This window comes from Molossus molossus, unplaced genomic scaffold (genome assembly GCF_014108415.1).
Source record: "Molossus molossus isolate mMolMol1 unplaced genomic scaffold, mMolMol1.p scaffold_m16_p_10, whole genome shotgun sequence".
In the NCBI taxonomy this organism is placed as follows: Eukaryota; Metazoa; Chordata; class Mammalia; order Chiroptera; family Molossidae; genus Molossus; species Molossus molossus.
This window is the reverse complement of record NW_023425345.1, coordinates 94575928-94603732: the sequence shown is the minus strand read 5'-3', so window position 1 is coordinate 94603732 and position 27805 is coordinate 94575928. Positions and strand designations below refer to the sequence as shown.

At 39.7% G+C, this 27805-nt stretch overlaps 1 protein-coding gene and 1 pseudogene across 1 annotated transcript in view; one reads left to right on the top strand and one right to left on the bottom strand.

Annotated features, from left to right (window-relative positions):
- Nucleotides 1-25020, bottom strand: part of ADIPOR2 (adiponectin receptor 2) — a 79855-nt gene extending 54835 nt beyond the window's left edge. Inside the window, exon 1 of the mRNA XM_036251366.1 lies at nt 24937-25020. The gene's annotated coding sequence lies outside the window, so the exon portion shown is untranslated. The remainder of the gene's footprint in view (nt 1-24936) is intronic.
- On the top strand, nt 15837-17578 carry LOC118623813 (annotated as a pseudogene).
- Nucleotides 25021-27805: the final 2785 nt, after the last annotated feature.

Here is a 27805-nt window from a genome sequence, read left to right as displayed (position 1 = left end):
ATCATAATTAGCTACATGATTTATATTGTTACCTACTAAAGTTTCTCATTTTAAAAAAGAGAAAATCAAGATTCTCCCAAGAAATCTATGACAATTTACAGCTTATAAAGCATTTACACATCTCTCATTGTGTAATCTTTTCAAAAACTCTACGGTAGATGGGAATTGATCAAGTTCATAAAAGTTTAAGGGAAACTTTGGTATAATGAAAAGTACCCTGTATGTGGTATCAAAAGTGAATGAGTCCAAATACAGGTTCCACTGTCTTATAAATTTTTGGCCTGTCATTCAACTTCTCTAGACTAAGCTCTCTCATGTCACAAGAAGAAAAAATATCTACCTCAATGTTTTCAAGAGGGCTGTGTAAGGTACATAAAATATTCTAACCTTTAGAATGTACTCCAATAACTGCATCCAAGCAAGTGTAAAACTAAAACTCAAATCTAGACCTAACTTGGAGATACAACCATTTTTCTTGCCTTTCACAAGAAAATTTCTCCAAGAGGAGTCTATAGTTGCCACCTGTACTCTGAAAGCTTACATTTTCATTCCATCTCTCACCTTATCCCTCTACAATCTAGCTTCTATTCCCTCTGAGAGACCACACTTGATAAGGTCACACCAATGAAATCCTTATTACCAAATCCAGCAGATACATGTCAATAATTCCCAAATGTTTACCTCTGGCCCTAACCTCTCACTGAATTTCAGAATACTACTATAACCTACCATCAAGTATAAAATCTATATCTACATGGATGTCCAAATGGCATCTCAAACTTAACAAAAGACAACTCATGATTATCCCATAAAACCACCTCTCCCCTCTAGTCTTACCCATTTCAGTAAACTGCTATTAATCTTCTAATCGCTCAAGTCCTCCTGAGAAAAGAGACATTATCTGTCTTTTTTACTCCTATATTCCCAGCACTTAAAATAGCAACTAGCACACAACAGGTCAATAGGTATATTCAGTAAATATTTATCAAATGAATGACTGAGGAATTACTACTCACACTTTAAGAATAAGTTCAGGGGTAGAAATTAATTTCCCTGACCTCCCCAGGTTCTTAATACTAACTCCTTTTCTCATTTATTAATGTTTCTATTATAGTACCTGTCAGAATTTACTGTATTTATCTGTTTACATGCCAGTCTTCCCCTACTGAACTGTGATATTTCTTAGGATCAGGAAGCCCTTTGTGTTTTGTTTTTAATTGACTGTAGCGAGGGGGCTGGGGAGAGCGAGAGATAGACAGAGAAACATCATTTGTTGTTCCACTTATTTATGCATTCACTGGTTAATTCCTGTATGTGCCCTGACAGGGAATTGAACCCACAACCTTGGTGTATTGGGACAAAATTCCAACGGAGTCGTTCAGGAGGTAACCAACTGATGTGTCTCTCTCTCATAGATCTTTATCTTTCTCTTTCTCCTTCTCTCTCCCCACCCCTTCCACTTTATCTAAAAATCAATTAACCAAAAAAAAAATTCTTCCTGAACAGAACATTTCTGAACAGAAAAATGTCAATATAGATTTATTGACATTATACATACATATATATACGTACATACGTGTGTGTGTGTGTGTGTGTATGATAAAATGGGAAAGTTCCCATATATATATATATGATAAAATGGGAAAAGTTCCCAACATATGTTACTGATACAGCCTTTTTAAAAAATGGTACACTTGAGCCCTGGCCGGTTTTTCCCAGTGGTTAGAGCATCAGCCCACAGACCAGAGTCCTGGGCTTGGTTCCCGCTAAGGGCACATACCTTGGTTGCGGTTTGTCCCCAGCTCCAGTTGAGGTCGTGTGGGTGGCAACCACTCAATGTGTCTCTCTCACATCAATGTTTCTCTCTCTCCCTCCTGGTCTATCTGAAGATAAATGCAAAAAAAAAAACATGGTACAGTTGATAACAGACAAGGAACAACATTTAGATTTTTAAGACAGTCATTCTCAAGCTTTCATGTTCATAAAATCTTAACTGCTATAAACACACAGAAAAATTTCAAATCAAATAGCAGTTTATTTTTTTGAAGATATAAAGACAGCCCTGGCCAAGTGATTCAGTTGGTTGGAGCACTGTCCCGTACACCAAAAGGTTGTGTGTGGGTTTGATTCCCACCCACTCAGGGCACATACTTAGGTTGTGAGTTTGATCCCCGGTCAAGGCTCACACAGGAGGCATCTGATTGATGTCTAGCTGTCTGTCTATTTCTCTCTCTCTCTCTCTAAAATCAACAAAAACATATCCTTAGGTGAAGGTTAAAAAAACAGTAAAAATAAAGATGTAAAGGCAGGTAACACTTTGTATCACTTACACTACTTTTTTTCCTAGCATAAAGTAGACCAACTATTTTTTTTCTTTACTGATTTTAGAGATAGAGGAAGGGAAAGGGAGAAAGGGGGGAGGGAGGGAGGGAGAGATTTGCCACCTCATGCATGCCCCACACTGGGGATTTGGTCCACAATGTGGGCCTGTGCCCTGACCAGGAATTGAACTGGCGACCTCTTGGTGCATGGGTTGAAGCTCAACCACTGAGCCATACCGACCTGGCTAAAGTAGACCAACTTTTAAGTGAAATCACATGGAACCTGTTTAAACTTACTATCCCACTTCACTGACCAACTTTATTGAGAAGAAACCAGGCAAATCTTATCATCTCATGAAGTAGAGTTGGGGGAAAAGCCAGTAAAAGCCTACCACAGACTGCTGCTGGTCTTGTGTACCCATGGGGAAATACCCAATGGGAATCCTCCTGTAAAGATTTCCATGATAAAAAAGATGCCAACTGTTATTTGCTGAGTGGCTGCTTTAGGCCTTTCCACTAGGTATCAAGTCCACTTTAGTCATTCAAAACCATTCAGCAATGTTTGTCAAAATTCATAGAACTATACGTCTAAAAAGGGTGAATTTTACTGTGTAAACTATACCTCAATAAATGTCTTTTTCAAAATCTGACAATTAGCATGAACATTACAAAAATATGTTTTAATCCTCAGTAAAAAAAAAAAAAAAAAAAAAAAAAAATCTGTATTTGTTTGGTCACATCCCCAAAACTACAAAGTTGTAAGGCTTTCAAAAACAAGGGGTTGGCCCTGGTCGGTTTGGCTCAGCGGTTAGAGCGTTGGCCTGTGGTCCAGAGAGACCCGGGTTCGGTTCCCACTAAGGGCAAGTACCTCGGTTGCAGTTTTTCCCCGGCCCTGGTCGGTCATGCGGGTGGCAGCCACTCGATGTGTCCCTTTCACGTCGATCTTTCTCTCTCTCTCTGTTTCTCTGTCTCCCTCCCACTCTACCTGAACAAAAAATGGGAAAATGTCCTCAGGTGAGGATAAAAAAAAAAAAGGTGGGGGGGGGGAGTGGAGAAAGACAATGTACTTTTCCCAAGTTTTTTAAGTTACAGGACTCCTAGTTCTAAAAGTATGATATGTCCATCTCAAGAAATATAATAAATTTGTCTTTCAACTGCATTCAATTCAAAATAAGTCACTCTATATTATCACAAGGTAATGTTATGAAAGAATTACATGATATAGCAGTTTAAAACTCTATAAGCAGATTTTTTGAAAAGCCTACATTTTGTCATTCAACATAAGAGACCAACTACATCATATCAAATGCCCCACGCTTAAACCACAAAAGCTACAAATCAATTCCCTGAAAAGCAGATGTAAAAGTAAAATGATCTTATTACTATATTACAGTAGGTGAAAATATTTTCTATTTTATCTTTAGTCCATAAACTATTTTTTTAAAAACTATAAAGTCAGTTTCAAGCATGATAGAGTAATAAAATTAAGCTAATCTGCCCTGGCCAGTTTGGCTCAGCGGTTAGAGTGAGGGCCCACGGACCAGAGTCCTGGGTTCAGTTCCCGCTAAGGGCACGTACCTCAGTAGCAGTTTATCCCTGGCCCTGGTTGGGGTCGTGTGGGTGGCAACCACTCGATGTGTCTCTTTCACATCGATGCTTCTCTCTCTCCCTCCCGCTCTATCAGAAGATAAATGCAAAAATGTCTTTGGGTGAGGATAAAAAGAAAAAAAATTAAGCTAATCATTTAACAAATAATGTATTATATATTTATTCTGTGCCAGGCTCAGCAATTAACTAATAAAAAAAAAGACAAAATACATTCCCTTTCACTAAATGTTTTTCTTTCTAATACAAATATACATATTATAAAACTTACATAGTCAAATTATTTAGTCCCTATTTCCTTCAGAGACTCAAAGGAATTTTAACTAAACTCAAACACATGTCCTGAGCAATACACAGTAGTCCCCTCAATCCATTGGGATACATTCTAGAACCACCAGTAGATACCTAAAACCACAGATAGTACTGAACCCTATATATACTACGTTTTTTCCTATACGATAAAGTTTAAATTATAAATTAGGCACAGTAAGAGATTAATATAATAAAACAGAAAAATTATAACAATATACATGAATATGCTCTCTCTCTCTCTCAGAATATTGTATTTTACTGTACTCACCCTTCTTCATGTAATACGAGATGATAAAATGCCTATGTGATGAGATAAAGTGAGGTGAATGATGTAGGCATTGTGAGGCAGCATTAGGCTACTATAAGAGTTACTTGAACACAAGAACTGCATAAGATGGCTAAGTGACTAACAGGTGGGTAGTATCTATACAGCATGGATATGCTGGACAAAGGGAAGATTCACGTCCTGGGTACGATGGACCAAGACAACATGAAATTTTATCACAAATTTCAGAATGACACACAACTTAAAATTTATGAATTGTTCATTTCTGGAATTTTCCATTTAAGTGTTTTTGCACAACAGGTAACTGAAACTATAAAGAGTAAAACCACGGATAAGGAGGACTACTGTAACCTAAGCAGAACCACCACTAAATATAAGGGTATACATTTTAAGGGATTAAAAAGGCAATATTTGTCCTAATCTAAGCAGCTTAGAAAATGAAAAAGTGACTCGGAAAAGAGTCCAGACAAAGACCCTCTCAGATATGGACAATTGATTTTTAACAAAGGTGCCAAAGTAATTTAATGAATAAAAAATAGACTAGAACTGGAAGCCATATGGGGGGATCTTGAGGGGTGAAGAAGCTCAATCTTTACCTTACATCATACACAAAACTTAACTTGAAATAAATTACAGACCTAAGTGTAACATCTACAGCTCTAGGATTTTTAAAAAAAGACACATAAGGAAACCCTTCACAAATACTTCTTTGGACACAAAAAGCATAACCATAAAAGAAAAAACAATAAACTGGCTTTATTAAAATTTTTAGATGTCTGCTCTTTAAAAGATTCTGATGAAAAAATGAAAGACACCCTAGCCAGTTTGGCTCAGCGGTTGCAGCATCGTCCTGCGGACCAGAGAGTCCTGGGTTCGGTTTCTGCTAGGGGCACATACCAAAAAAAAAGAAAAAAAAAGAAAGACAAGAATAAAATAATATAGTCAAAATACATATCCGAAAAACTACTTGTAATCCACAATATATTAAGAACTTTAAAATTCAACAATAAAGGTGAAACGATTTTTTAAATGGATATAAGAATTAGATATTTCACCTAATTAAAAGATATAGAAATGATTAATAAGGACATAAAAAAAAATGCTCAACCTCAACAGCTATCAGAAAAATGCAAACTAGCCCTGGTCAGTGTGGTTCAGTTGGTTGACTGTCACTCTGTGCACCAAAATGTTGCCAGTTGGATTCCCAGTCAGGGCACATGCCTAGGTTTCGGGCTCAATCCCACATAGGGGGCATATAGGAGATAGCCCACCAATATTTCTCTTTTCTTTCTTTTGCTCGCTCTCTCTCTCCCTCTTTCATCAATGTTTCTCTCTCTCCCTTCCACTTTCTTTAAAATCAATAAAGAAAAAAAATGTTTTTAAATAAAACATAGTTAAGCATTATCTCTATTTACAAATAAGAAGACTAAGGGTGAGACTGTCTAGATAATTTCCCCATGGCTACACAAATTAGAAAACAGAGAAAAGTAAGAACTTCCCAGCTTAGGCCCTCTCCATTATACCACACTGCCTCCCACAAAGGTAAGTGGTTCCATTTTTCCTAGTCATGTCATCTCTTTCAAGGGAGGTGAACTACTACTTAACATTTACTGAAGACAACTTCGAACCAGGCCAAGTAGTTGGCCTTTTAAATCATCTCATTTAATCCTCCAACAATCCTCACAAAAAGGAGTCCCATTTTACAGGTAAAGAAACTGAGACTCAAGATCAAGTAACTCATCAAAGACACAAACTGAAATAGAAAAGCCTGAATTCAAATCTGTGTGTCTAATTCCAAGGACCACACTTACAGCACTTCACTAAAGACACAATAGTGCATTATAGCCACTGGTCATAGTAAAGGCTAAAAAAACACTTTTAAAAGAGAAAACTCTTTAACTCTTATAGCCATACTATAATGGTGGTTTCCATTTTCCAAGATCTATAGTAACCAGGAGTATTGTTTCTGAATCAAAGAATAGTACATAAAAATGCATATGTACATTACAGGAACAACAATCCTAAGTGTTATAGTCAGAGAAATCCTGAGAAGTCTAGGATACTATATAAATTGTTATACCTACTGAACCAAAATATGTAAAATACACAACAGGCGCTCTCCCTTTCTGGAGCACACCCTTGCCTTTCCATGCCCCTCATCTTTCCCCCAGGCACTTTACCTTTACTTTTGTCTTTCCTAAGCTCCAACAGCCCTTCTTTTGCCTCTGTAACTTATTTCCTGAACCCATTTCTTCATAATCATTTCTTCTACCTCTGTGACTTTCTAAATAAACCTTTGCTTGTATTTGAAAATAAATGAATTAAATTAAACATGCAAAGACCTCCTTCCATAAGTTATCTGTGTTATAATACCATATAACAATGCTATTGTTCCAACTATTTCATAAATAAAATCTGTCCAAGTAAAAATATCTGACATGTAGAGTGAACCTTTGAGGCAAAATCAAAACCCTACTTTGGTAAAGAATGTGTCTCATAAGTAACTAACAACAATTGAGGGGCCTATCTCAAGCTGCATAATAATTATCCTCTAGAACACAAGTTCGATTTCTTGTTTTTTTACAATGTTACAGATGGAGACTCCAAGGAAGTAGTTAGTTACCTTTCTCAATATCACAATCAGAAATCTAAAAATAAAACTTCCATCTACAACCTTTCTCAATATTGCTCAATTTTACTAAAGCACAAGGCCTTCTTTTAACTACCAATGTGAAAGATAAGAAATAGAAAGAAAAAAGAAAAATCTAGAATATATAACTATCTGCAGGCCTCATAGCAACTCTTCTCGGGCTATAAATGCAATAAAAACCCTTTCAAGTGGAAAGAAAAATAAAGTTTTCATTCTTTTTACAAATATATTTTTACTGATTTTTAGAGAAAGAGACACATCAATGTGAGAGTGAAACATCGATTGGCTGCCTCCTGCACACCCCCTACCAGGAACTAAGCCCCAAACTGAGGCAAGTGCCCTGACTAGGAACTGAACCAGCCACCTTTCAGTGCCCAAGATGATGCCCAAACAACTGAGTCACATACCAGCCAGGGCAGTTTTCATTCTTAAACTAAGTGATTTATACCATTTTCTAACAAACATTTAAGAAAGTTAAGCCTCAAATTTAGATACAGAATTCTCCTAAAATCAAAATTAAGTCTCAAACTTCAGAACATATATATAATAGCAACTGGATGACTAAATACATTTAAGTATTTTGAAGTTTCAACTATCAAAATGTTTTTTGTTTTGTTTTGTTTTTCATCCTCTCCTGAGGACATTTTTGTATTTATCTTCAGATAGAGTGGGAGGAAAAAAGGAGGGAAGAGAGAGAGAGTAACATGGATGTGAGAGAGACACATAGAGTGGTTGCCACCCACACAACCCCAACTGGGGCTGGGGACAAACCACAACTGAGGTACATGCCCTTAGCTGGAACTAAACCTGGTACTCTCTGGTCCACAGGCCGACGCTCTAACTGCTGAGCCAAACCAGCCAGGGCTCAACTATCAAAATGTTAATCCAATACATGCTTATCTGGTTTCCAATGTCTGTGGACATTAACCACCAATGCAAAGAAGAAACAAAACACCAAGCAATCTTGTTTTCCTCATAAAAATATATCCTCAAACTGTCAGCAACCCAGATTCTATTTAATAGTAAATATTTCTTCCTGGTCAGTGTGGTTCAATTGGTTGAGCATTGTCCCATACAGAGAGGTCCCTGGTTCAATTCCTGGTCAGGGCATATAAATTGTGGGTTTGATACAGTGTAGGGGGACATGAGGAGGCAGCAGACTGATGTTTCTCTCTCCTCTCCCCTCTAAAATCCATAACAACATTTCTTTTTTAAATAAAAATAAACCCTGCCTGGTTTGGCTCAGCAGTTAGAGTGTCGGCCTGCGGACCGAAGAGTCTTGGGTTCAATTCTGGTCAAGGGCATGTACCTCGGTTGCGGTTCAGTCCCTGGCGCTGATCGGGGTTGTGCGGAAGGCAACCAATCAACATGTGTCTCTCAAATCCATGTTTCTCTATCTCTCCCTCCTACTCTGTCTGAAAATAAATGAAAAAATACCCCCAGGTGAAGATTTGAAAAATAAATAAAATAAAAATAAGAAGCGGTTGAGAAAAACGACATTTGGGTGAGATACAGGGGTGGGTAAAAGTAGATTTACAATTGCTCATATGAAAAAATGTACAAGAATAAACTCTGTGTTTCATATACTCCCAACTATAAACATACTTCTGCCCACCCCTGTATGCTCTATTATCTATCTACATCTCCAGGTTTTAGTTCTGAATCAAGTAATCAACCAATCACATTACTCTGGTCCAGATGTCACAAACTTGAACATGTGAAGCAGCCTGATGAAAGACAAAAAGGTTATCATTATGTTGAAATGAAACTACTTAGAAGATTTACAACTCAAATTTACAATTTATATGCATAGGCAGTTAATAGAAATATGAAAAAATAGTAAAAAAAAATGTTTTTAATTAGATCCCTGCCTCACATCATATACAGAAAAAACAAAAACTTTTTTCAGATAGAATCAAGACCTAAATGTAAAAAAACAAATGTCTAAAACTTTTATAAAAAAAATATGGAAGATTCTTAGTGATCTTAGGATATGGAGTAGATTTCTTGAGACACAAAGGATACAAACCAATAAGAAAAATAGTGATAAGATTCAATAATCATTTCTATTCAAAACAAGCCATACAAAAAAACTAACAGATAAGCCACAGAGACTAAGAGAAGATATTTGCAATTCACTTAACAGACACAATCAGAATATGAAATCAACTCTTCAAATCAATTTATAAAGACAACCCATTGGGGAAAGGGGGAGAGGGAACAGCCCATTCAAGAAAACCTGAATAGCCTGGACAACGGTGGTTCAGTGGTTGAGCATTGACCCATGCACCAAGAGGTCGCCAGTTCAATTCCCAGTCAGAGCACATGCCCAGGTTGTGGGCCAAATCCCCAATGTGGGGCACGCTGGAGGCGGCCAATCGATGTTTCCATCTCTCTCTCCCTTCCCCTCTCTAAAATCAATAAAGAAAAAAAAATTTTTTTTTTAAATGAAAGAAAGAAAACCTGAATAGCCAGGCCAGTGTGGTTCAGTGGACTGAGAGTCATGCCATGGACTGGGAGGTCCCAGTTCAATTCCCAGTCAGGGCACATCCCCAGTAGGGGACATGCAGGAGGCAGCCAATTGATGTTTCTCTCCCACATGGATGTTTCTGTCTCTCTCTCTCTCTCTCCCCTCCTCTCTTTCTAAAAAAATCAATAAAAACATACTTTTTAAAAAAAGAAAACCTGAATAGTCACTCAACATTTTAAAACATGCCCAATCTCATAATTAATCAAAAAATTAAAATTAGACAATGTGAGCCCTGGCCAGTTTGGCTCAGCAGTTAGAACCTCAGCCTGCAGTCCAGAAAGACCCAGGTTCGGTTCCCACTAAGGGCACGTACCTTGGTTGCAGTTTGTCCCCGGACCTGGTTGGGTCGTGTGGGTGGCAACCACTCAATGTGTCCTTTTCACATCGATGTTTCTCTCTCTCTCTCTTCCACTCTTTCTCTCCCACTCTATCCGAACAAAAACAAAAAAATATCCTCGGGTGAGGATAAAAACAAATTAGACAATGTGATATCATTTCACACTCATTTGATTTGTAAATATGTGGGGGGGGAATCTGACAATGCCATGGATCATAAAGATTTGGAAACAGCAAATTCTCATATTATAATGCAAGAAAAAAGCAAAATGGAACAATTCTGGAGAGCAATTGGGCAATTTCTCCATAATCTCCTATCCAATAATTCTACTTCTAAGTAATTTACCCTAGAGAACTTCATTTGAAACTTCATACACACACTGCACAAAACATTTATCCTTACTGCCTGTAACACAACCTGGTATTTTTCCATCCTATTTTAATTCCTAAACTGATTTCCCAACCCATTAATGGCTCCCAACATGCAGTTTGAAAAACTTGCCAAAGATCTTAAATATGTGCACAAGCATTGCTAATTAGGAATGTTTGATGTAATAACAACAGAAAAATTCTGAGATGTCCTAAATTAAATTACAGCTGGCTGGTGAGTGACAGATAAAGAGTAATTAATCAATTAACTGTGGGCCAAAAAACAACAGACTGCTCACGTTCCTGACTGTACCTTGGAGCTTTGAACAAACTTCTATAGAGAACACCAAATGTCACATCCTGCGTATGCATGAACTTTCAGGACTTGTCCAGCACTAATCAATAGTGAATATTTCTTCTTAAGGACTGTGTACCTAATCTAGGACTGCCACCCCTTCACCTTTCCCCATCTCCCCTTATTTGTAGCCAATGTAAATTTCTTTCAAAACAACTTATACCTTTCGTCCCCCAAACATAATACGGAGTGGGCAAAAAGCAGGTTTACAGTTGTATGTGAAACAGGGCTTATACTTATATTATCATTATTTTTTTGTCTTTTTTTTTTTAGAGAGAGGGAGGAATGGAGAGAGAGAGAGAGAAAGAGAGAAGCATTGATCAGATGCCTCCAGTACATGCCCCGACCAGGATCAAACCTGCAACTAGGTATGTGCCCTGACCAGAAATCAAAGCCACAACCTTTCACTGCATAGAAAAACACCCAATCAACTGAGCCACACCAGCCAGGGCTCTTGCATTATTATCTATTAATTACTATATTATTATTTCATTGTATTAACTGTAAACCTGCTTTTGCTCATCAACTCCAGGACAGAGGACATGCTGCCTTCTCCATCTAGCCCATGCTGCTGATGATTTAGACTGCATGTCGCAGGACCTGCCCCTTTCCAGCTAGTAAACTCTTTCTTTCCGAAAACCTTTCTGCCATGAAAAATTCACAAAACATATATCCTTATTACCGGCAATATAACCTGATATTTTTCTATCTAACATTTTGTTTAACAGTAGCATTATTTTTAAAACAGGAAAAACTTGCCCTGGCCGGTTTGGCTCAGTCTTTAGAGCATCGGCCCACAGACCAGAGTCCCAGGTTCGGTTTCCGCTAGGGACATGTACCTCAGTTGCACTTTGTCCCCGGCCCCGGTTGGGGTCCTGTGGGTGGCAACCACTTGATGTGTCTCTCTCACATGGATGTTTCTCTTTCTCTCTCCTTCCCTCTCTCCCTCCCCGCTCTATCTGAAGGTAAATGCAAAAATGTCCTCGTGTGAGGATAAAAAATAAATAAAACGGGAAAAACTGGCCTGGCCAGTGCAGCTCAGTGCATTGAGCATCCTCCCATGGACTGAGGGGTCCTGATTCAATAACCGGTCAGGGCACATGCCCAGGTTGTACACTCGATCCCCAGTAAGGGGCATGCAGGAGACAACTGAATGATGTATCTTTCTCACATAGATGTTTCAATCTCTCTCCCTTCCTCTCTCTCTAAAAAAAAAAAAATCAATAAAAACATATTTCTTTATAAAACTGGAAACAACCTAAATACCTATCAACATGAGAATAACTTTAAACTGTCTGTATTTTACAGCACATAAACATGATGACTATAATTAGGTTGAACAATATGAAAACTGCCATTTTTGTAGGTCAAAATGATAAAATATCATCAACTTCCTATGACCCTAAAAAACATATCTCATAAAAAACAAGTTACAGTCCTGAACATTTTGGCTCAGCAATTAGAGCATCAGCCCAAGAACTAAAGCATCAAGGGTTTGATTCCCTGTCAAGGGCACATACCTGGGTTGCAGGTTCGATCCCAGACCCCAGTCAGGGTCATGAGAGAGAGGCAATCAATCGATGTGTCTCTCTCACATCGATGTTTTTCTCCCTCTCTCTCCCCCTCCCTTCCTTCCACTCTATTTTTTTTTCTTTATTGATTTTAGATAGAGAGGGAGAGGAAGAGATAGAAACATCAATGAGAGAGAACATCGATTGGCCGCCTACTGCATGCTCTGACCAGGAAGTGAACCAGCAACCTATTAGTGCATGGGTTGACGCTCAGCCACAGAGCCATACCAAACCAGCTGGGCTCTTCCACTCTATGTAAAAATTAATGGAAAAATATCCTTGGGTGAGGATTAACAAAAAAATGACAATAATAAATAGTTCTTTGAAATCTGTCAAAAGAATATTTATCCTGGAAAATTGGTCTTGTTTCTCCTTCCAGTTTAGTGCTATATATTTTAGAGTATTTTGATTTTTCCCTTTGCTGCCAAGAAAATTCAAATTCAAATTTTATTCTTAGTCACTGAATTACGCTGCCACTTGGGAATACAATATATGCTTCCTCCTTTTTCTCATTTCTTTTTTTTAATATATACTTTATTACACTTCAGGATCTTTTAAGTTACTAGAAATTCTTTCTGGAATGAAATAGGATATAAATAGATCCCAAGAAAATAAAAAGTAACCCTTCTGGCCCTGCCTGGTTTGGCTCAGTGGTTAACAGCATCAGCCCGGGGACCAATGAGTCACGGGTTTGATTTCAATCCAGAGCACATACCTCGGTAGTGGTAAGTCCCCAGCCATGGATGGGGTCATGCAGGAGGCAGGCAACCAAATGATGTGACTGTCTGCCCCCACCCCCCCATCCCTCCCTATCTCCGACTCTATCTAAAGATAAATGGAAAGGTATCCTCAGAAGAGGATTAAAAAAAAAAAAGTAACCCTTCTATTCCACAATGCTAAAACTTTTCTCCACCACTACTCATTCCCTGATTTAAGGAATAGGTGTGCAGGTACAACTATACATACATGTTCATTAAACTAAAATTTAAGGACATACATAAAGGATTAAAGTGAATACGCTGCCAGTGAAAAAAATAACAAGCTAATATACTTAAAAAAAAAGAAAAGGCCTATATGGCCAAAATTTAAAAATCTAATTAATTTTGTCTCTTTAAGACCATACATTTTGTATACTTTGTTTTTTAGTGAATGTATATTGTGGAAAATACAGATTCCAATAATGTGTAACACTAAGTCAGCTATAAAAAAATTCTATTTTTCTGTGGTCATCCATTAAAAAACTTGAAGTGTCCTTTCTCACAGGTATTTTCCCCATGCCTGAACATATTTTGGCAGTTTCCAGAATTTGGCTTCCCTTTTCCTTGTCAGGACTTACAATGTATAATTAAGCCAAACAATAATATCATTTGGCCAGCATATATCCTCTCTAACACATGGTATAATCAAAACAGAAAATTCAAAACCATGGGTTACATAAAACAAATCTCCTATTTAATCCATTCCTTAACTTCCAAAACTGAATATGGATCATTGTCCCATGCACCGAGAGGTCATGGGTTCGATTCAAAGTCAGGGCACATATCTAGGTTATGGATCCAATCCTAGGTTGGGCTCATATAGGAGGCAACCAATCAATGTCTGTCTGTCTGTCTCTCTCTCTCTCTTCCCCTTCCTCTCTCTCTAAAATTAATAAGTACATATCCTCAGGTGAGGATTAAAAAAAAACAAAAATAGGGTAGCTTGGGTAGTTCAGCTGCTTACAGTGTCAATACACCAAGGTTGCAGGCTTAGTCCTTGGTCAGGACACATACAAGAAGCAACAAATAAATGCATACATAGGTGGAATAGCAACTCGATGTTTGTATTTCTCTCCCTTCCTCTCTCTCTCTCAAACAAAAAAGAAAAATCAAGAAATAAAAATTTTGCCCGGCCGGTGTGGCTCACTGATTGAGTGTCGGCCCATGCACCAAGAGGTCACCAGTTCAATTCCCGGTCAGGGCACATGCCCAGGTTATGGGCCTGATCCCCAGTGGGGGGTATACAGGAGGCGGCCAATCGATGTTCTCTCTCATCAATGTTTCTATCTCTCTCTCCCTCTCCCTTCCTCTCTCTCTAAAATCAATTTAAAAAAAAGTTGTAAAAAAATAATAAAAATTTTTAAAATAAATATAAACGGGGTAGAGTAATTATTCCTAACAAATAGGTCCAAGAATATCAATAAGTCTTATTTATCTCATTTCAGAAATAAAGGATTAACTAGAAAATATACACCAAGGTGACGATTTTATACTGTAATTTTTCATGTTTATATTTCACAAAGACTTTGAAAAGGTTATTTTTAACAAAGTTAAAACACTTTACTCATTAGTAACCCCAAAAGAACATGATCCAATTTAGGTTTTAAAAAGACCATTTTACTCACCACCTGCTATATACCAGGGTTTCTATTTGATATACTCCTTGTCCTCAAGCAATAGACCACTGAGAAATCACCCAGATCCTTTTAACAGGGGTAACAAAATCACACTGCTTTCAAAGGTCAAGTAGGATATCTAAACAACTGAGCAGCTCTGTCTAAGGTAGTACTCAGAAGAACAACTAGAGACTGTAAGCCCCACCTAAAGTCATTCTAAATCATATCTCATAATGAGATAGATGGAATAAATTTCTTTTCCCTTTATTGATTTTAAAGAGAGAGGAAGGGAGAGGGAGAGAGAGAGATAGAAACATTGATGAGAGAGAACATCGACTGGCCACCTTCTGCATGCCCCCACTGGGGATCTGGCCCACAACCCAGACATGTGTCCTGACCTGGAATCGAACCGGCGACTTCTTGATGCATGGGTTGATGCTCAACCACTGAGCCACACCAGCCGGACTAAAGACTTTTTAAAAAAAAGAACAGGTGGCAATGGCGTGGAGATGTAAGAACCTCACTCACACCCACATTTCTGGTAAGAGTTTACAGTGTTGTGACCTTTCTGGATGGTAGTTTGGTAATATTATATCAAAATGAAAAACATATTTCCCTAAATCCAGTAATCAGATTCAGAAAGTTAGCCTAAAGAGTCATTAGCAGCAGGCTCTACCCTCTAGCATGCGACTCTCTGCCTCTACGAGATATTGCTTTTCGCTCTAATAAATCTTGCCACTATTGCTTTAAAAAAAGAGAAACAGTCATTAGCATGCAACAATTGTACATACAAGGCTCATGTACAGTATACAATAAATTTAAACAATCTAAATATCCAGTAACAGGAACCCTATTAAATTATGGCATACCCACTCAACAAAATACCAAAGAACTATTTTAAAAGAACGGAGTAGATGTAGATGTATTGACCTGGAAAGCTAACCATGATTATTATTTTTTAAAGCACACTACTATGAGCCAAGATGGTGCCACCTTGCTGAGCTCCCAAGAGCTGTTTCCCCACACCCTGAAGCATGATTCCAAGCCACAGCCTGAGAAGGGTTGGCTGTTGTCAGTGATGTGGTTTTCAGAGAACTGCTCACTGTTGAGCCAGTCTACAAGCCAACATGCCCAGTAGAAACGAACACAAGCTACCCAGCAACCTGCAGCAGTTACAAAACTAAAAAAGTAGGCCCTCTTGCCTACAATGAGGAGTTTCTACAACAGTAAAAAGCTCACTATAAATCCAATATGGAGATTTTCAAATTGCAACCAAATACACCCTGCAAAGTACTGGCAAAGCTGGTGATAGCACAGACTGTTCACTGCTGCCCAGAACCTCTGTAACTTTCCTCAAGAGCTGAAAGATCTGCTCTCCTACAATTAGTCTTGAATCTAGATCTTTCAATAACATTTTGCAAAGCTTTGATCTCACTGAAAAGAATCTAATCAATCCATCGTTTGCTACAGCTCTTCTTTATACTTCTACATTGCCATAGAACCATCTAAGATTTTATATACTCATTTTTGTGACTGGTGAGACTACAAGCGCAAAATACAAGAAAAAGAAAATATAGTATCACAGAATTCCAAGTATACATGTCAAGAAGCAGCAATGGAATTGCACTCAAGATATCTTTGAAAGTGTAAGTGAACTCTACAGAAGAAATGATGCCAAAAATGTCAATGTTATCACAACTGCACACTTCTCTAAGGTCACCAAGATATTAGTTGCTGCCTTGACATTCTTCCTAAAGAAAGATGAACAAAAGGGAACAGGACAATAACTCGACGCTAGTGCAATATGCCACAGGGAATAAAGACTCCAAACACAAGAACAGGTTGAAAGGTTATGAAAATACTTCCAAAACAAAAGGATAAAACAGAGGTATTTAACTTTTCAGTTATCCATTTGATTCATAATCTCCAAGATTTTGAAAAAAAAAAATCTGCTAAAGTAGCTAACACAGTTGAAGTGAAGATGATGCTCATGAACTTTATAACCAGACTGGTGGGACTCCATAAGCTTTTTCTAACCTCTATCCCTTTATGCAAAGGTTTCTGCAACAGCATCAAACCAAAGGGAAGTAGTGGGCCCTCATTTATCGCGGTTAATCAGTTCCAGACTCTACTGCGATAAATGAATTTCTGCAAAGCAGGATTCTTTATTTATAAACAGTTGTCCCTCACCACTTCGCGCTTCGACTTTCACGGCTTCACTCTATTGCGTTTTTTCAAATATAGTATAGTATAGTATTTGAAAAAACGCAATAGAGTGAGGCCGCGAAAGGTGAAGCGTGAAGTGGCGAGGAACAACTGTAACAAGATCTGTGCTCCACAAACATCTCATCACCTGGTAGTCCCAAACATCGTTCAGTCACTTCTCATGACTATGGCCTCCTATTTTGTTATGAACAAGAACTCTGGGGAAGCCATGACCACAGGAATCTGTGCTACGAAAAATAACAGTTCAATGACTTAAGAATTTCCTCAAGACCTGGCCCACTATAAAACAGACAAAAAATGATGTCTTCAAGAATTGATCCAGTTCACCCAAACACTGAATCCTCAGAGATTGCAGAAGAAATTCCAGGGTAAAGCTACAGAGGCCTTGATAAAATCAAGAGCACAAAAATATGGACAATTAGATGCCAAAGATTACATTCCAGGAACATAAATTCTGGAAATTGAGGAAGAGAAAGAGAATGCCCAGAATGATAAAGATGGCTGGGGAAGTATCAATCTCAGTGAGGAGGAGGACGGTGATAGTAAATTGGTTGATGTGTACCACTCTTTCAATGAACAACAAGAAAACTCCAAGGAGCAGAACAACTTCATAAAAGAGACAGAATGTCCAATCAAAAAATAATCAGCTCTGGACGGTTTGGCTCAGCAGTTAGAGAGTCAGTCCTTGGACAGAAGAGTTGCAGGTTCAATTGCCGGCCCCAGTCAGGGTTGTGCAGAGGCAACCAATCTCTCTCACATGGATGTCTCTCTCTCTCTCTCTCTCTCTCTCTCTCTCTCTCTCTCTCCCCTCCCTCCCTCCCTCCCTCCCTCCCACTCTATCTAAAAACACATGGGAAAATGTCTTCAGGTGAGGATTAAAAATATAATAATAGCCCTGGCCATTTTGGCTCAGCAGTTAGAGCATCGGCCTGAGGTCCAGAGAGACCCAGGTTCAGTTCCCGCTAAGGGTGTGTACCTTGGTTGCAGTTTGTCCCCGGCCCTGGTTGGTCGGTCGTGCGGGTGGCAGCCACTCGATGTGTCCCTTTCACGTTGATGTTTCTCTCTCTCTTCCTCTCTCTCCCTCCCACTCTATCTGAACAAAAAGTGGAAAAAAATGTCCTTGGGTGAGGATTAAAAAAACTGCAACACAAAAAAATAAGCCTAATATAAACTAGATTTCATTTAACAGCAATGCAACAGTATTGGTTCATCAATTATAACAAATATGCTACATTAATGCAAGATACTATTAACAAGGGAAAATAGGCCCTGGACGATATGGGAACTTTATGTACTATCTGCATAAATTTCTGTAAATCTAAAACTGCTCTAAAAATGTATTGACCTGGCCAGGTAGTTCAGTCAGTTAGAGCATTGCCCTGGTTTGCCAAGGTTACACGTTCAATTCCCAGTCAGGGCACATACAAGAATCAACCAATGAATGCATAAGTAAGTGGAACAACAAATCAATATTTTTTTTCTTTCTTTCTTTCTTTCCCCGCAACACACTCTCTCTCTAAAAATCAATAAAAAAAAATTTAATAACTTTAAAAGAAAAAATAAAGTATCAATTTTTTAAAACCTGCATATGTAAATAAATTTGCAAATAAACATTTGCAAATACAGGCAGAGCTGGAAAGCTCTATGTCAAACTGTTAGCAGTGGTTTTCTACAGAGTAAAATAGAAAAAAGAACATGAGGAATTTTTACATAATATACTTCAGGACTGTCTAAACTTTCTACACTGAAGACTACCCTAAGAAGAGGCTCTATAGCACATTGAGAGTCTCAGTCCTGAAACCATACTGCATGGATTCAAATCCCAGCTCCACCATTAATTGGCTGATAAATTTAAGCACTTAATTTCTCTATGCCTCGGTTTCCTCATCTGTAAATAGGAATACTATTATCCCACAGAACTGCTACAGGTATTAATTGACTTACTCCATGTAAAGTGTTGGAAAACTATCTAGTAAGTGCTCAAAAAATGGTGTTGAGCCCAGCAGATGTGGGTCAGTGGACTGAGCATCGTCCCATGGACTGAGAGGTCGTGATTCAATTCCCAGTCAGGGCACATGCCCAGGTTTCAGGCTTGATCTCTAGCAGGGGGGGTGTGGGAAGCAGCCAACTGATGTTTCTCTCTCACACTGATGTTTCTCTCTCTCTCTCCTTCTCTCTCAAACATCAGTAAAAACTTTTTTAAAATAGTGTTCACCATCATCAAGTATACATTATTCATCATCAAGCACCTATTATTCCTAATTTTTTAATCTTTGACTAATAAGACAAATCAGAACCAATCAAGTGTAGAATTTTTGATGCAAAAAATACAGATGTTTTCAATTGCCAAATAAAATAACCTGAGATTTTTAAAGCAAATTACAAATCAGCATTTAACAAAATGAGCCACAGTGATTGAGCATCCACCCATGCACTGAGAGGTCACCGACTCAATTCCCAGGCAGGGCACATGCCCAGGTTGTGGGCCCAATCCCCACTGGGGGCATGCAGGAGGCAGACAATCTCTCATCAATATTTCTATCTCTCTCTCCCTCTCCCTTCCTCTCTCTCTAAAATCAATAAAATTAAAAAATTAAAAACAAAACAATATGACTTACGGTCAAGATGGCAGTGTAGGTAAACACGGTACCATGTCCTCCCACAACCACGTCAAAGTTACAACTAAACTACAGAACAACCATCATTCAAAACTACCTGAAATCAAGCTGAATAGAAGTCCTACAACTACAGAATTAAAGAAGCACCCACATCAAGACTGGTAGGAGGGGCAGAGGCAGACGGTCTGGTCCCACACCCACTGTGGGGCGGATAAAGATCAGGAGGACACCTCAGCTGGGAAGGTCCTCCCTGAAGACTGAGGGGGTCCACATCCCACACCAGGCGCCCCGCTCAGGGTTGCAGTGCCAGGAAGAGAAGTCCCCATAACGTCTGGCTGGAAAAACCAGTGGAAACTGAGGCTCAGGGGGGCTGAGGCAGCTGGAGCCCCAGGCAGCTCATCTTAAAGGGCCCGCCGGGCACAGACTTATCGGACTCACTCCCTCTAAGCTTGGAGGGGAGGTAACTCAAGGGGCACCAAAGACATACAGGGAAGAACTGAGCTGTTTGGCTTTGGAGCAAGGGCTGGAGAGGAGGCTTTCTCCTTGACAAACATGCTGTCAGAGGCCTTTGTTCTTTTGGTGAGCCCTTCCCTGGGGCAGCAGACAGCCGCCAAATCTGGGACTCCAGCAACCTGGCTCACACTGGTAGCCCCGCCCTGCTGACTCCCTGAGGCCCCGCCCCACCCAACTTTCAGGCCCACCCAACTTTCAGGCTCACCCAAGCTATTGCCAGTTGCTTAACCATAGGATTGGCCTGTCTTGGATCCTGCTTCAGGTTTTCCTAAATTCTTTCAAACAAGCAGCATCTGGCCTCAGATAGCCCCACACCTCTCCTTAAGTAATACATACAAGCAAACACAGGGAGGCAGCCAAAATGAGGAGACAAAGAAACAGGTCCCAAATGAAAGAAGAGAACAAAGCCCCAGGAAAAGAACTAAGCGAAATAGAGATAAGCAAACTAACAGATGCCGAGTTCAAAATACTGCTTATAAGGATGTTGAATGACTTAGTGAGAACCTCAGCGAACTTAGTGAGGGCCTCAAGAGCATAAAAAAAGACCAGTCAGAAATGAAGGAGGCACTAACTAAAATAAAGAACAATTTACACAGATTCAATAGTAGAGTAAGTAAGCAAAAAACACCCAATCAGAACAGTAAAAAGAAAAAAGAATCCAGAAAAATGAGGTAGTGTAAGGAGCCTCTGGGACAACTTCAAGTGTGCCAACATTCGCATCTTGGGGGTGCCAGAAGAAGGAAAGAGAGAACAAGAAATTGAAAACCTATTTGAAAAATAGCCCAGCCAGTGTGGCTCAGTGGTTGAGCATTGACCCATGCACCAAAAGGTCACTGGTTCGATTCCCTGGTCAGGGCACATGCCCAGGTTGTGTGCCCGATCCCCAGTGTGGGGCATGCAGGAGGCAGCCAATCGATGTTCTCTTTCATCGATGTTTCTATCTCTCTCTCCCTCTCTCTCTAAAATCAATCAATAAAAAAGAAAAAAATTTAAAAAAAAAAGATAATGGCAGAAAACTTCCCTAACTTGGTGAAGGAAACAGACATACAAGTCCAGGAAGCACAGAGAGTCCCAAACAAGATGAACCCCAAGAGGCCCACACCAAGACACATCATCATCAAAATGCAAAAGGTTCAAGACAAAAAGAGAATCTTAAAAGCAGCAAGAGAAACACAGTTAGTTACCTACAAGGGAGTTCCCATAAGACTGTTAGCTGATTTCTCTTTCGAGATCAGACAAGATCGGGCGCATTCTGGGTGGTATGGCCATAGACTCAGCTGATTTCTCAAAAGAAACTTTGCAGGCCAGAAGGGAGTGACAAGAAATATTCAGTGATGAAAAGCAAGAACCTACAACCAAGATTACTCTATCCTGAAAAGCTGTCAATTAGAATCGATGGCCATATAAAGAGTTACCCAGACAAAAAAAAGTTAAAGGAGTTCATCACCACCAAACCATTATTATATGAAATGATGAAGGGTCTTTTTGAAGAAAAAGATAAAATATGTGGACAAACAAAAACAAAATAGCAATGATTACATATCTATCGACAATTGACTCTACAAACAAAATGAACAGGCAGAACAGACACATTCTCATAGATACAGAGAACATTTTGTTGGTTGCCAAATGGGAGGGGGCTTGGGGGAATGGGTGAAAAAGGTGAAGGGATTAAGAAGTATAAATTCAGCCCTGGCTGGTTTGGCTCAGCGGTTAGAGCATTGGCCTGCAGTGCAGAGAGACCCGGGTTTGGTTCCCGCTAAGGGCATGTACCTCGGTTGCAGTCTGTCCACGGCCCAGGTTGGTCATGCGGGGGGCAGCCACTCGATGTGTCCTTTTCACGTCGATGTTTTTCTCTCTCTCTCTCTTCTTCTCTCTCCCTCCCACTCTATCTGAACAAAAAATGTCCTCGGGTGAGGATTTAAAAAAAAAGGTACAAATTTGTAGCTAGACTGACAAACCTCAAAGGGAAAGGGTTTGAGGGGTGGGAAGAAATAAACCAAAGAATTTATATGTATAACCAATGGACACAGACAACAGTGTGGGAAAAGGCAGGAGGGAGGCGGGAGTGGGGAGGAAAGAGTCAATGGGGGAAAAATGAGGAACAACTGTAATACATTCAGCAATAAAGATTTTTAAAATTATTTAAAAAATAAAATAAAAACAAAACAATATGAGCCAGCCTTTTTTGTTGTTGTTTTTTTGGTTTTTTTTATCCTCACCCGAGGACATTTTTTGATATTTTGTTCAGATAGAGTGGGAGGGAGAAAGAGAGAGAGACATCGACGTGAAAGGGACACATCGAGTAGTCACCACCCACACGACCCAACCAGGGCTGGGGACAAACTGCAACCGAGGTACGTGCCCTTAGAAGAAACCGTACCCGGGTCTCTCCAGACCACAGGCCGACACTCTAACCACTGAGCAAACCAGGCCAGGGCAATATGAGCCAGTTTACAAAAAATAATCACTAACAAATTCTATAAGGATAATCACAAAAACAAACCCCTCAGAGTTGTGTGAGTCTGGATAATCTTTACTTTCTTCTTTATACTTTAACTCATTTTAATTTTCTATATGGAATATGCATCATTTAAAAATAAACAAACAAAGCAGGAGCCCTGGCTGGTGTGGCTAGTTGGAGCATCATCCAGTACACTAACAGGTTGCAGGTTCGAATTCTGTCAAGGCACAACCCTGGGATGCAGGTTTGATCCCCAGTCAGGGAGGCAACCGATCACTGTTTTTCTGTCACATTGATGTTTCTCTTTCTCTTTTTTCTCTCAAAACAATAAAACATATATAAATTAAAAAATAAATAAAATAAAGCAGGAATCGGCTAACTTTTCCTATTAAGAGGCAGACAGTAAATATTTTAGACTCTGCAGGTCATATGAGTCTGTCACAATTGCCCAACTCTACCGTTGCACCACAAACCAACCACAGACAATATCTAAACGAATGTATGTTGACTATGTCCCAATAAAAAATTTACAAAAACAGGCAGCTGGCAGTTCTTGGCCCACAAGCTATAAAGTTTGCTGACCTCTAAAATGGAACAAAAAAAAAATTCATTTTGGAAAACAAAGTGTGAGGTATACCAAAGAAAGTGCATCAACTATATTGATATATTGATGGAAAAAAAAAATCCATTCACTTATTAATTCATATAATTAGGAATAGAAAAACTCTGGAAATCCTCCTCTCATTCCTAGAACCACAGTAATAAGAGAAAATTTGCCTAAAGTCTAACTAGGAACATACACTGGTGGATGGGCAGTTAAAATAAAAGCTAAAAGAAATATGCCTTTCATATTTAAATCAGTTTGAAATGTTTCAAAGTTCGTAATAATTCACCACCAAGCACAACTACCACATGTGTGGAAGTCCTGAGTATTGATGAAATGATTGTAGTTACGGATCATCACAGTCACCCGTCTGACAAATTTCTGAGAAAGAATGAAAACACCTATGAACAACTAACAGCAACAGAAATGAAATTTCTCTGAAAGGAAAAATTAGGAAAAGAAAAAAAAAATCTATGAAATTCTAACAGAATAAACGTCACAGTATGATGAAAGGAGAGCTATAAAGGTGGTCCTTGATATGAAGACACTTCAAACTGCAGAAGTGACAAAAGTTTATGATTCCCCCACCCCCCAAATAAAGTTTTGGCCTGAATGAAATAATTTTAACATCTCATTTGGAGTAGTTTTGTGATCAAATGATTTTAAATGTTGTGACAGATTTCTTGGAATTTTAAATGGATTGGAAAATATATAATGGAACTAAGGAAAGGCTGAGAAATCCAATGTCTAAAAATAAAAATATTAAGAATCATTCTACTTTCAAAAAAAAAAAAAATGCCAACAGCTGTAATGAAGTCAAATCAACCAGTAAAATCCCAGTTAGACTCTTGAGTCTTTCCACCAAAATTCAGGGCTGGGCCATCACGTTAAGTTGTCAAAATTCCAGACGCAAACACGTAAATGGCAAAAGCCAGGAGGAGGAAAAAAGTACCTATCAGTCTTAGATCCAAATTCTCTCACTGATCCCCTAACACTGATTTAAACCCTGTTATCGCAGTTTTAAAAGCAGCACACTGAGCCCTGCCGGTGTGGCCCCGTGGACCGAGCGTTGTCCCATGGACTGAGCAGTCCCGGCTGGAACCCGGTCAGGGCACATGAAAAGGGTTTCGGACTGGATCCCCGAGCGATGTTTCTCTCTCACACATCAATGTTCCTATCTCTCTCCCTTCTTCTCTAAGAAAAGCAATAAAAACATATTTTAAAAAATAAAATAGGTGCAGCGCACTGAGACGAAAAGCCCAGTAGGGCTTGGAAAAACAGGGTCCAGGTTACTCTGCAAATTAGGTTGCCCGAAACACCACCTAAGAGAAGGTGAGGAAAAGCTCCCCACTCCATATACTGTCCAAGTAGTACCAAGCAGAACCCACTGGAAGTGTGCACCAAAGAAAGTCCTAGAAGTGATAAAAGAGAAGGAAATGAAAACGCGGGGGGCAGATTATCTCCGTAGGGGGTAAGAAAAGGAAGTGCAGGCGAACGGAGGAGAACGAAGAGGGCTCGGGACCCTCGGCTAGGAGGCGCGAGGCGGGCGGTGGGTGCCAAGCTCCGTAAACGAGGTTGAAAGGAGGGCGGATCCAGGCCCCTCACCGTCGGCCCCGCGGGCCACCGCACTGCACACCGTCCTGGGCGGGAGGGTCAGGTCAGGAGGCCAAGTTCAGGGCTGGGACGAGCGCGCGCCCCGGCCCACAACCCGGGGCAGTCGCCTCCGCAGCCGTCACCTCCTCCCGACCCGGGGCGCTACCTCTTCGCCCGGGGAACGGCACTCACACTCCAGAGACCCTCACCCAGAGCTTGTCGCCGCCTCGCCACACGTCTCGGACTCCTCACGTCTCGGACTCTGCGGGTGCCACAGCTGAGGGGAGGGGGAGGAGGGGGGGGCGGAGGAGGGAAGGAGCCCAACCCGGTGTAGCCGTGCCGCTGCCGCCGCCGCGATACCGAGTCCAGGACGGTGCGCGCGCCGCCGCGACCGCCGCCGCCGCGTCTGCCCGCCCCCACGACCGCACGTCGCCGTGACGTAAATCGCACAAGGTGGTGAGATCCAATAAGACTACACCTCGGGCGCAGCCGCACTGGCCAAAGCCGGAAGCTGCTTCTCTGAGCGCCTAGAACCTGGGTGCATCTTGGGAATTGTGGTTCAGCCAGCCACTCGATGAAAGGGACCCAAAGAAAGCGCTCCCGGGGCGCTCGCATATATTTACTTCGTTTTTTTCCCTCCTACGGGAAAGGGCAGCAGTTTAGAGCAGAAGAGGCTGGGGGGCCGCCTTAGCTCGTGGACGCTTTTCCCAGTTTCTATGGATACGGGTTACACTTCTCGGGCTGAAGCCAAAATTCAGGGAGTTACTAGATCCTATGTTTCTGCCAACGGCGAATGTGTTGTTAGGCGTTGTCTGTGAAATCTTAGGAAAGAAATCCGAAAGCATTAGCCGAATCTTACCCAAAACAAAAGCGTTTGCCTTTTATTACCTTTTAAGGTATTATGATTTATGCTCTACTACTCCTAAAAAAAACAAACGTGAGCCATTCACTCTTAAAATACAATTTAGAACGATTTGTAAATGTTTTTCATGTGATAGCAGATCAGAAACTATTTCAACATTAAATACCGTGTCCATTTATCCAGAACGAGTTATTTTTTTCTATATGTGAGCTTTCAGTTGAGCTCTAAGAAAACAACAGGTTTGGTTACATACTCATTCTATAAGAAAAGGAAGTACAGCATAGGAGTTGGCATAGACCAATGTTTTCTTCACATTCAGTTCTAAGAGGAATTTATCATACTTTGAAGAGGTGATTGCCTTAATTGTCAAAACTCTTGCTATTGACTAAATGAAATCCATAGTTTTCGAGAACATCTATGTTGATGGCCTGTTTTCCTTTCATTGGGCCACAACAAGTGAAAACAAAGGAGGATGCCTGAAAAAGCTTCACAGAAAAAGCTTCATATCAAGTATAAGACCTGATATAAGAGGAAAAAATTAAAATAGAGAACTCTTCAGCCTGGAAATGTAAATTCTAAGAGGTGATTGAAGTTACTAAAATCACAAAAAGCATGAATAACATAGTCTTAATACAGGTATTTTAGAGCTAAGGCCACACAGTTAAGCTTGAAAGATAAAATTAATATAAATATTATTACGGAACTAAATTTAAGGGAACTAATTCCCTTCAAGTAGTAGTTTACATTGAAAATACTATATTTTTAAGTTTACATAATTTATAAAGACATAACAATAATAGCATCTATTTTTCCAGGTAAAAACATAAAGCTTTGACATTTAAATCAAGGAAGACAATTATACACTTCCACAACAATCAGAAACAGAATACAGGTGTCTTTGAATAGAAAATTTGACCCAGAATACAAACTCACAGAGGGAAAAGATGAGAACAAGAACTTCAGGCTTAATAAGAGGTCTACTAAAGGTGACAGAGTTATATAAAAAAGACAATTAAAAGGAGAGTGTTTAAAGATTTCAGATCTTCTCTACATCCTTCTCTTGATTTTGCTTTGACAAAACAAAGCACTTTACTCAAGGAGCTTCCTCAGGAACACTCCATTGTGTGCTAAAATATGTGAGAAAAAGCCTTAATATTTTCCCAGCAAGATTTTACTTATCATTCTCTGTCACCTTAACCACATTCCCAGATCACTAGTCCCAATTCCTGATGCTCACAATGGTAAAACAAATCACATCACTTCCTCAAAATGCTCATACCTTTTCAGCTAATGAGGGTGTTGCCACCATCCCTGACCTGAGGGACAATACTAAGACCCACGCCCATGGCTGCCTTCACGCATATCCCTTACCTAAATGCCACCATTACATGCTCCAAAGCAGATTTTCAGAATCTTTATATGGTGTCTTCTGACTAGCTGTCCAAAAACTAAGGGGAATTTAGTAAAATCCTGTATCTTCCATTGTCATCCGAGAATCTTTAGAATCTGTTCTCTCCATTCTCATGGTGTCACACTTTCCCACAGGAAGTAGAACGCCTTGGTGCAGCATCTTCTGCAGCACCAAGAAAAGAGTTCCTGTCACCCCTACTCCCCATACTAGCCACCAGTGACCCAACAGTGCTCTGTGGCACAGCTAGTCTGATGTAGTCATATCTGCAATTATCAGATGTTGTTGACAAGGTGAACGCATCACTGGGTGAGTAACATTCATAATCCAGTTGCGGCCATTCCAGAATGAGGCTTCAGCCACACTGCAATGTATTGCTGAAATGATATTGGACTTGCTCTAGGGACAGACTTATCCTCCATTGTGATATGCAAGCCAATAGCCAATGAGAATTGGAGATGTATCTAAAGTAACAGTTTTCAACAGGTATGCCACAAGAATTATTAAAACATGAAACGCCTGACTATTTAGTCAGGGTCACTGACCACTTTTCTCTTAGATTGTCATTTTTTTTTTTTTAAAGGACAATAGCTATCTGGTGTGAATGCCCTGACTTGAACCATAAATATATATAGGTCATGTCGCATAATAAGGTTGGTCTGATTGGTTAATTCTTGTTACCAGAAATCCTTATATACAAGTATAAGCACCTGATTTTTTTTGGTCACTTTGGAGCAAAAAGGGTAGGTAATTACTATTATTATTTTTTTGTGTAAATCAATCAAAATTATACCTATTTCTTCTGTTA